Consider the following 11,764-nt stretch of genomic DNA (forward strand, 5'->3'; position numbering starts at 1 on the left):
CCTGACCTGCCCTGCTCACCTGTTCCCCCATTCCCTGATTGGCCAGCCTGTTCCTGACCTGCCCTGCTCACCTGTTCCCCATTTCCCTGGATGGCTCTCCAGCAGTTATATATTCCCCCTGGTTGCCCTGGCGCACTGTCAGATCGTGATGTTGACTTTTGGTAGCCCGATGCTTTACGCCAGGGGTGGGAAATCTAATCCAGAAAGGGCCAGTGTGGGTGAAGCTTCTTGTTCCAACCAGGCAGTTACACACCTGATCCCACTAATCGATGAGTGGAGTCTTTGCTGAGGAACTTGATTAGGAGACACAGGTGTGTAATTGTGTGGTTGGAACAAAAACCTTCACCCACACTGGCCCTGTCTGGATGATTGCCCACCCCTGTTTTACACCTTGTGTTGAGCCTTCCTTGTTGCCCAGATCTATGTTCCTGTTTTTTGTGTAAGTCCACTTGCTTTATTAAAACTTTTTTTCTAGCTCAGCCTGTCTACACTGTCTGCATTTGGATCCTCAATTCCTGCTCCCGGCGTGACACAAAAGTGGCCTAGCTTACTTAAGCCAACTCCCAAGGTCCAGTTTAGCATCCCAGTACCTCTTGTTGCCGGGCCTAGTTTAAGACCAATGCTTTTAAGACCCACCAAAGTTCTGAAGTCTGTCTCTGTTATATGCTCATGTAGTACATTAGTAGGTTTGATGTTCGTAGTCTTTAATCCTTTTCGTCGTACACATCTACACAAAGATCCAGCGCACTGCCTTGACTGCAGTTCAGAAGCAATTAATGGAGAACAAATCCAGGATTCTTGTTCAGTGAAAGTACTGCACGGATCAGCCAAAGCTACAGCAATCGGTTAAGTTTTTTGTGCTCAGTAACCTGCGTTTGCTTCCATGCTACTTCCTACAACACAGCCTACCAGCAGGAATCACTCCCGGGGAACAGCAAAGCACAAAACTAAGGGGGAAATTTAGCAACAACAATGACTATACAGTTTTAAAACGCCCACCTAAATCCGCTATGAAAGACTGCTATACCATCATGTTAGCTTTGGCTAACATGATGGTACTGATGCACTGATGAGGATTGTGGACTTGTCCACCATTAACTGCATTGAATTATAGATGGCAAGATGGAGCTGTGTGTCCAGTATGAAGAAAATGGATGGATGACTGTTAAAATGAAACCAGCCAGTGCACTACATGAGTGGCAATAGAGACAGACTTAAAAAAAGAAAAAAAAACGTCTGAATTATCCTTCAAAGTCGGAGTGCCCTTAGTCTTGTCTGGCCCTGTATATGTATAGGGCACAGCAGGACATCCATCCGTCCAGCTGCACTTGGCTATTGTTCAGCCAGTTCAGAGTGGGAGTCATGCCTGGTCCCTCCCATCTCCGTGCTACCAACTTCACCTCCTCACAAAAGGAGGCCTTTGACTCCCCAGACAGCGTTGATGCTGGCATGCTGAACAGACTTCAGTGGGCCGTCTGTCTCATCTACCTGCAGAATCTAGCTGTTTACCAGCTAAACTGTCCCAGAGAGATGGATACTGACGTCAGTAGGCGAAGTTAGAATATAGCGTTTCAGAAATATGATTGACAGGGGATAAAGCCGCTGGTTACGCAAACTTAATGCTCATCAAATCCAGGTAGCTGCCTGTGGTTTTCCTGTGTCTGTGTGTCTATATGTGTTTCCCCTGACGACCTGTGAGTTGCTAAGAGGTAAAAGCAGTCCAGTCTCTCAGACAACACATTTCTGCACACTGATCTGCTTTGGCAGCTCCCAAAATACGTTGATTGAAAGAATGAATGAAAGCCACTTTATTCGACGTTGTGTTCTTGCAACAAATGTTCTCTGCATGTGACCCATCCTATTGTATAGGAGCAGTGGGCAACTGCAGCGCCCGGGCCCAGGGACCAACTTCAGATCTTCTTTCCATTGCCTTGGTCAGGGACACAGGAGTATTAACCCTAACATGCACGTCTTCTTGGTGGTGAGAGGAAACTGGAGCATCCGGAGGAAACCACACAGACACGGGGAGAACATGCACACTGCTCTTTTCCACCGACCATAGAGGAGTCATCGGCAGGCATCATGAAGCTAAATCCTTTTGTGACTTCCTGGCGATGCAAGAAACGCAAAAGACACTTCAATGCCCCCTCACACATCAGGAGAGAAATTATGTTCTCCTCCCTCTCCAAGGAACTCTGTCAGAAGTACAATGTGAGGTCTACGCCCATACGCAAAGATGACAAGGTTCAGGTAGTCCATGGACACTACAGCGCCAGCAGATCGGTAAAGTAGCGCAGGTCTACAGGAAGAAGTATGTCATCTACACTGAATGTGTGCATAGAGAGAAGGCCAACAGAACCACAGTCCATGTCGGCATCCATCCCAGCAAGGTGGCAATCACGAGGCTAAAGCTGGACAAGAACTGCAAGAAGATCCTGGAGCGCAAGGCCAAGTCTCATGCTGATGGACAGAAGGGCAAATACATGGAGGAGACCATTGAGAAGATGCAGGAGTAAAATTAATCTTTTGCTAATAAACTTGTATAAATGTGTCTCGCCGCCTGCCGCCCAATGGCTGCTGGGATAGGCTCCGGCATCCCTGCGACCCTGAGAGCAGGATAAGCGGTTTGGATAATGGATGGATGGATGGATGGATGGATGGATGGATGGATGGATGGATAAACTTGTATAAATGAGACAAATATTTAAGGACGTTGTTGAGGACGTCTGCATGAGAGCAATTTTTAATCCCAATTTGCTCTCAACATGGATTATTACACTTTTAATCCCAATTTGCTCTCAACATGGATTATAACAGCCTCAGAGAACCTTAGCCCAGCCTGAACCTCACCAAACCTAAACTTAACCATCTCTAATTTAATACCTAAACTACCCATCCCTACTTTAATGTATAAACGTAACCATTTCTAACCTTGCACCTAAACTTATCCATCTTCAGTCTAGTAGTACTAAACTGGATGAGCTGAGTGGACTGATTCGTTGCACCATATGCATATTAAGGGCTGTGTACTGGCGAGAATCTGGCGATACGATACGTATGACGATACAGGTGTTACGATTCAATATATCGCGACACTGTGAGAAAGGTGATATATCGCGGTTTCATAGGCTTGTGTTCTTTGTGCTTATGCTACTTCCTGTCTCAGTTTGCGTTGTTGGGTTGGAGTGGACGGATCAAATGGCTGAAGATAGATCACAACACTGTTATCTAGCGGCCGTGGGGTTACACACAACACAATGTTTGTCATGAACCCTGACATGAAAACAATTAAAAATCGGCATAGTGGTTTTGAGAATCGATACAGTATCACCCCTAATGCATATGATTTGATAAGATGAAATGTAGTCTGGTGAGGCCAGATGTAGATAAGTATGTTCATGTATTTGGGGGGAACTGCAAATAAGTTGCATGCAAATGGTTTTGTCTGAGACTGCGTTGGGTATACGGCAGATTGTTGTTGACTCGAACCTGACTGAGGGGCGACTGCAGCAAACGGCCCTGAACACAAGAGTCGACATGCAATAGAAAAATTAAGCAATGTTTGTTCAGGTGTTCACTTCAGTCTTTTGTTTTCTTTTTCGGAACAGGTTTCACATCTGGAGCTGACTCAACACGTCCTGAAAAATCCGACCAGAGGAGTAATGTGGACGGTTAGCTTACCCACTGCCCTCTCAAAAGAGGGCAGTGGGTACTTACCTACTGCCCTCTCAAAAGAGGGCAGTAGGTAAGTAATGCAGTAAAAGTGGCCAATGTGATTGCACAGTAGATATCTGTGTGTGTTGGGGGGGGGGGGGTGATGACAGCAAATGTGCTCATGCAAGATTATATTTGTTACATCATGAGCAATGGGGTTTTTTTTGGGGGGGGGGTGTTTAAAAAAGACTAACTCTTCCTCTTGGTGTCTTCTTTTAGCATGTAAACCCCGGCCTGGCTGAGGGACCACTCAGCCATTTGCAACCCGAGGATGCAAATGTGGAGGGAAATTAAACGAACTATTTAGAAGCTGGCAGGGAAAAAAAAGAAAAAAAGGAATTGTGCTACCTCTTCCTGCTGCAAAGGGATGACAGCTGCATCTTTACAGAGCGTATACGAAGCGGGAGAGAGGGGGAGCGAGTGGGGGGGGGAGGGGAGATTACGTAACAGACTTGCAGGCCTGTAGTGGGTCCTCAGACCATAACAGCTGTGCTGAAACGAGAACAATGGGCTCCGATGAGGGCGGGGCACAAGTTCACGTTCATTCACTAATCGGGGGTCTATTTAATCTAAAGTCAATTTAGCTTACAGAAGAAAGTGTGCAAATCTATTTTCTATCATTTTATGTGGGTAAAATATGCACACAAAGAAAGATTTTTTTAAAACAACAAATCATCGATTGCAAGTCGAGATCTGATTCACCTGGACACACGCAAGACCTAACGAGACTGACTGAGATTGACTGGGTTCCTCAGGAGACTTGATCCATTACTAACCCCATTTCACTGTCAACTGTGGAGTGGTGACAAACATCTGTGATGCCAGTCCCCCGTTTTATTCCCCCGCCACACTTCTGTGTGGTCTGGTCGCACAACAGCTCCTCAGTGCCCCACAACAATGTGCGGGCACAGGAGATAGATGCGAGGGGGGGGGTTCACATTAGCCAATACCACACACTACAGGGCATCGCCGCGCTAGCGAGGGAAACAACCACCCCTCTTTAAGCCCTCTCACAATGTTCCTCGTTTATCTTTTTACTATATTGTTCCACGCTGATTTATTCCGTGTCCACTGATGTTGTCCCGGGGTCGCGTGAACCTGAGCGCTGTGATGGTGTCAGAGATTGCAGGGAAAGGGATGCAAATGACGGCCGCACACTGAAGGGGGGGATTGTAGTGGACTTGGCTCATGGAGGCAGGGGGCCATCTGCCAGTGCTGTGACGGTCACACTCTGCACAGGCTGCGGCTGTGGCCGACTGCAGCTCTCTCATAAGAGCACAGATGCCTCTGAGTCTCTGTCCGTCTATGTGACTATACGGCAGTGTTTCCAAAGCCAGTCCTCAACGACTCCCTGGCCTGCATAGGTAGGCCCGCTCGGTCGCATTACAGCCCTTATTTAGGGCAGGGGTGCCAAATCTGACATAATTAAGCGCTGATTGGTTGAGTACAAGCAGGCCTATATAAGCTGATACTATACTACGATACTATAAGATATGATACTATGTTGATATGATATATGATAATTATGATATATGTATAATATATTATCCATCCATTATCCAAACCGCTTATCCTGCTCTCAGGGTTGCGGGGATGATGGAGCCCATCCCAGCAGTCATTGGGCGGCAGGTGGGGAGACACCCTGGACAGGCCGCCATAATATATATAATATAATATATAATCTGATACTATGTGTTAATATGTTGATGATGTTAATGTATATGTTGATATATGTTATGATATGATACTATAAGAACTTATATCACCGACCAACTGACTCGATCATCTGTTCTCTGCTTATGTTTATTCAACGCCACCATTACTGTCGAACTTGGCTCTGAAATGTTATCCCTCCGAGCTGGCAGCAGAGTCATTCATGTGCCATCATTCTCTGAGAACACCAGGTTCTTTCAACAGGAAACGCTGCGGGGATGAAAGGAGACTTGTTCCTCTAGGTTATTATTATTGCGTGCAAGAGGAAGTTGCAAGATCTAACAGCTGCAAGAAAGCCTGCGCGTAGAAAACGCCATGTACGTGTATCTCTGCTTCTGCCTCATGTTCAGCCTTAAAGCCGAATGCCCAGATCCATTCATCATCTGTTTCCATGGCAGCAGGAAGGGGCTTTTGGCTCTCGGCACGTTTTTTTTTTTAACCTATTAAAGAAACTGCAGGGCTGTTCGGTATTACAAATGACCTCCAACCACACAGGCAACAAATCATCGCCTTAAATCCCCCAAACAATTAGCTGCAATTAGTTTTGATTTCATTAATTAGTTAGGGATAACGTTAGGATTAGAGTTAGGGTGCATCTCTATCTATTTTTTTATAACAATGCAAATGAACTCTCGGTATCTGAAACTTAATTTATTCATTATCAACAAGTCAGATGATCAGTGCAATTCCCCCAGTTTTATTATGGCTTTGCACAAAGTGCTATCAAACTTGACTTCATTTTGGTCCAATTTGACAGTAACGGCGGCACGGTGGCGCAGTGGTTAGCGCGGGGGCCTCACAGCAAGAAGGTCCTGGGTTCGAGCCCCCGGGGTAGTTCAACCTTGGGGCTCATCCCGGGTCCGTCCTCTGTGTGGAGTTTGCATGTTCTCCCCGTGTCTGTGTGGGTTTCCTCCGGGTGCTCCAGTTTCCTCGCACAGTCCAAAGACATGTAGGTCAGGTGAGTCGGCTGTACTAAATTGCCTCTAGGTGTGTGTGTGTGTGTGTGTGTGTGTGTGTGTGTGTGTTGGCCCTGTGTGATGGTCTGGCGGCCTGTCCAGGGTGTCTCCCCACCTGCCACCCAATGACTGCTGGGATAGGCCCCAGCATCCCCGCGACCCTGACAGCAGGATAAGCAGTTCGGATAATAGATGGATGGATGGATGGATGGTCTCTGTCTGGCTACTTTTCAGTGTGACTAACAAGTCAATAAGTCAACAAGTTTGGGAAATGTTAGAGCGCAATTGACAATTTACCCGTCCAAGCAACCTTGCTCAGTAACAGTTTTTTTTGTTCACAGGTAAAGTGATGCTATTCTTCTTGTTGCATTCCTGATGATGAGACAACTTCAGCAAACACCTAATCCATCCATCCATCCATCCATCCATCCATCCATCCATCCATCCATCCATCCATCCATTTTCCAAGCCACTTATCCTAATTAGGGTTGTGGGATGCTGGAGCCTATCCCAGCAGTCATAGTGCAGAAGGCGGGGAGACACCCTGGACAGGTTGCCAGTTCATCTCGAGGCCAACACACATTCGCACCTAGGGACAATTTTAGTAAGTCCAAGTCCGATTCACCTGACCTACATGTCTTTGGACCGCGGGAGGAAACCGCAGCACCCGGAGGAAACCCACGCAGACACGGGGAGAACATGCAAACTCCACACACAGGATGACCCGGGACGACCCCCCAAAGGTTGAACAACCCCGGGTATCAAACCCAGGACATTCTTGCTGTGAGGGCGACAGCGCTAACCGCTGCACCACCGTGCCACCTATAATTGTTATCTTGGTCAAAATTCCTGAAGCGGTGACTCGTTAAAGAAACTCGTCAAACGAGTCACTGCTTCAGGAAACACCTAATCTCCTTCTTTTATTCCCAGCATCCGCACCAGTGCTGTAGGAGACGCCGTCCTTCGGGTGAGACGCTAAACCGAGGTCCTGACTCACTGTGGTCATTAAAGATCTCATGATACTTAGTGCAAAGAGTAGGGGGTCCCCTGGGGTCCTGGCAAAATTCCCAACTTGCTCCCTCCATCTGGCCACCTAATCATCCCCCCGGGATGTGTTTGGCTCAATGACTCCTCCCTCTCCACCTCAAGCTGACGTGTGGCGAGCGTTCTGGCGCAAAATTGGCTGCCGTGCACCACCCAGGTGGTGCTGCACATTGGTGGTGGTTAGGTGAACTGCCCTCTTAACTATGAAGCGCTTTGGGTGTCTTCATGCTCATGCAGCGCTATAGAAATGCATTATTATAAATCCAGTATTATTATTATAGCATGAAGCCATTCAGCCTGAGAAGCGACACGCTGTTTTGGGGACACCTATTAGACTGATTTGTGAGAAAATCAAAACCACACACACATTGGTAGTTTGTGTGGTGTATGCAGCACTGGAAGCTGCAAACTCCCACAGTAGATGCATCCATCCATCCCTCCATCCATCCGTCCATCCATCCATCCATCCGTCCATCCATCCATTATCCGAACCGCTTATCCTGCTCACAGGGTCACAGGGATGCTGGAGCCTATCCCAACAGTCATTGGGCAGCAGACAGGGAGACACCCTGGACAGGCCGCCAGGCCATCACACAGGGCCAACACATACACACACACACACACACACACACACACACACACACACACACACACACACACACACACACACACACACACACACACACACACACACACACACATTCATACCTAGGGACAATTTAGTACAGCCGATCCACCTGACCTACATGTCTTTGGACTGTGGGAGGAAACCCACGCAGACACGGGGAGAACATGCAAACTCCACACAGAGGACGACCCGGGACGACCCCCAAGGTTAGCCTAACCCAGGGCTCGAGCCCAGCACCTTCTTGCTGCGAGGCGACCGCGCTAACCACTGCGCCACCGTGCTGCCAGTAGAAGCATCTTTCTTCAAATTCCAGCATCTGTGTAATGGCCACATCAAAATATCTGTTTTGTTTATTTCCTTTGCAACAGACCTGTCTTAAACAGCCCATGAGACAATAACAACTGTGATCTATACAATAGTGGTGACATATTTTGGCTGTTTCATGTGCTTTATCACTCACCCAGGAGAATTAACAGTTGTTCGTTTCCTTGCAATAGTGCCGACACCCATGTTAGGTGTTGCATGTAGAGACGAAGACGTTGCTCAAGCATGCTTTGTTTTTGTTTTTTTTGGTGTTTTTTTCTGCACAGCCGTTCGGGTTTGAACCTGAAATGACACGAGTTTCCAGTATTTGCCCACCTCAAAAATTAGAGTGCTCATAACACTCGAGGGCTTTCCTTGCGATCGGCTCCAGATCCCAGAAACAAACCGAAGTGCACAGATATGTGACGTAACCCGCCGCCGGGCCACAAATCAGCAGTATTCCATCTCCAGCCAATCAGACACGGGTCCAAGTGCCGCATCCAAGCACCTTCAGCGGCGTCACTAAATCTTTATTTGCTTGCGCATTTGTGTGTTTGGGAAGGAATGCGGAGCTCTTGCGAAACTCCACAATTCAGTCCAGCGAGACACTTTTGGCAATATGTCTACCAGCGCGATAATGTCCCGTTTATCACTGTTTACACTGCGCCGAAGCGGGGGAAAAAAAGACTTTGGAGAATACACATGCCCAAACTGCAGCTAACAATGACCTCTTTTAGACTGGCAGTCTCTTAAGAATGCCGCTCTTCCTGTGTGACCACCGAACACGTCAGATGTTTGGCCTCAGGCCTCCTCAGACTTCACCCACAAGCCTTCGGGCCTTCTGACCCGCGCGACCTGAAATCTCGGCAAGTCAAATCTCCCACGATACGCCCAGAGGTCAAAGGGCAACCTAATTTCAAAAGCTTGATGGCACAACCCCCGACAGCATCACCCCCCACCCACCCACCCACACACACACACACACACACACACACACACACACGCCGCTCTTCCCTTCAGCTGTGCTGTGTCACGGCTCCCAACACAAAAGCGACAACCAACGATCCCACAGTCGGCGTTTTAAGCTGCAAATCTGATGATTACTTTTTTCCAAAGTCGTGATTGTTTAAAAGTTCACATCCTCAGAGGTGTTACTAGTGGGTAAAGGTGTCTTTACTGACTCATCCAGGAGCGCCGAGCCTCTTTTTGTTTCGTTTTGCAGGCTGCGCTCGGGGCAGCGCCGTTCAGCCGCGTGCTCATTATCATATCAGTGGTGGGAAAATGCACGCTAGCTTTTTGTTCGCCTGGCAGACACAAAAACCGAGCGTTCTGGGCGGACCCGGTCCTGACAACCCGCCACCGTTTCCACGCAGGACGGGGATCTCCCCGGGCCTTCGCCCGGTGCTTTATTGTCAGGCGGAAGGCGCCCGGGGAGGAGGAGCCTCAGACGCAGCGGGAGCTGCGCCTCCTCCAGAAAATGATGGCTATCTGGGAGGGCGGATCAAGTGTGGGCTGGACTTTCAGTGCAAAACACAACTATTTGAAAGCTCGTTACGGCGCATTCGCTCTTACAGAAGAGCAAGACAGAGTTCGCGGACTTGACCTGAACGGCGGTGTGTGACATACTGGCGAGAGAACTGTCCCAAAGCAACCAGCTTCCGCTTAACCGGGTCGCTCTCGCAGCGATTTTAAACACGGGGTATTAAACACGGAGTCCATAATCTGCCGCATATTGACCCCATTGGCGCGCGCTGAATGTACTTTCTAAAGTGGCTTGGTGTGAAAAGCCGCAAAAACACCAGTAATACTTCGAGTAATGTGGGACGACGGTCATTGTTTTGCATGCACGGCAGAGCAGATATTACATGTTCTGCAGGGAATTCGCTATTGAGTTATAGTCAAGTGTGTCACTACGCGAACTGTTTCGAAGCACGGGTACACAATCACATTAGAAGAACAGAGAAGTAGTCGTACACAACGGTAGACTCGTTACAACGTGGCCACCAAACTAGTTTATTTTTGAAACGGGACGCAGGTCTGCAAGTTGGGGCGGCGGTGTGGTCGTCCGCACTTCTGAGCAGATGTCTTGTGTGTGTGCTTGTGTGTGTGCTTGTGTGTGTGCTTGTGTGTGTGTGCTTGTGTGTGTGCTTGTGTGTGTGCTTGTGTGTGTGCTTGTGTGTGTGCTTGTGTGTGTGCTGAGAGAGATGCAACACAATCCGATTCAATGTGACATGTGCATGCAACCTTTCCTCTCGAGGAGAATCTCCCTGCTGAGAAGAGTAGTTCTCCAACTGTGAGCCTGGCATCACCCCCCCCCCCCACACACACACACACATACACACCCCAGACAGAACCACACACACACACACACACACACAACCAGACAGACACACAGACACACATACACACCCCAGACAGAACCACACACACACACACACACACACACACACACACCACACACAACCAGACAGACACACAGACACACACATGCACACCCCAGACAGAACCACACACACACACACACACACACACACACACACACACACACACACACACACACACACACACACACCACACACAACCAGACAGACACACAGACACACACATGCACACACACACACCACACACACACATGCACACGCACACGCCACACACACACACAAACAGACACACACCACACACACCCCAGACAGAACCACACACACACACGCACACACACACCATATACACACACACATACACACCCCAGACAGAACCACACACACACACACACCACACACAACCAGAAAGACACACAGACACACATGCACACACACACACCACACACACACATGCACACGCCACACACAGACACACGCCACACACACCCCAGACAGAACCACACACGCACGCACACACACTAGACACACACACACACACACACAACCAGACAGACACACAGACACACACCACACACACCACACACACATGCACACGCACACGCCACACACAACCAGACAGACACACAGACACACACATGCACACACACATGCACACGCACACGCCACACAAAGACACACACAACCAGACAGACACACAGACACACACATGCACACACACACACCACACACACATGCACACGCACACGCCACACACAGACACACACCACACACACACAGACACACGCACACACAAACAGACACACACACACACACACCACAACACAGACACACACACCACACAGACACACACAAACACAACACACACACACACACACACACACACACCACACAGAAAGAGACAGATATGCTCATTAAAGCCACACACACACATCTGCTTCTGCAAATAAACACGTAAACACAACTCGCAGTCGCCATCATGACACGTTTGGTAGAAAAGGGAACACACTTCGACCAAAAACACACTT

General features: G+C 48.5%; 1 pseudogene; it reads left to right on the plus strand.

Moving 5' to 3' along the window:
• Positions 1–2,082: 2,082 nt before the first annotated feature.
• On the plus strand, positions 2,083–2,516 carry LOC130121124 (60S ribosomal protein L26-like; annotated as a pseudogene).
• The last annotated feature ends 9,248 nt before the right edge of the window (positions 2,517–11,764 follow it).

Source organism: Lampris incognitus, chromosome 11 (genome assembly GCF_029633865.1).
Source record: "Lampris incognitus isolate fLamInc1 chromosome 11, fLamInc1.hap2, whole genome shotgun sequence".
Taxonomy (NCBI): Eukaryota; Metazoa; Chordata; class Actinopteri; order Lampriformes; family Lampridae; genus Lampris; species Lampris incognitus.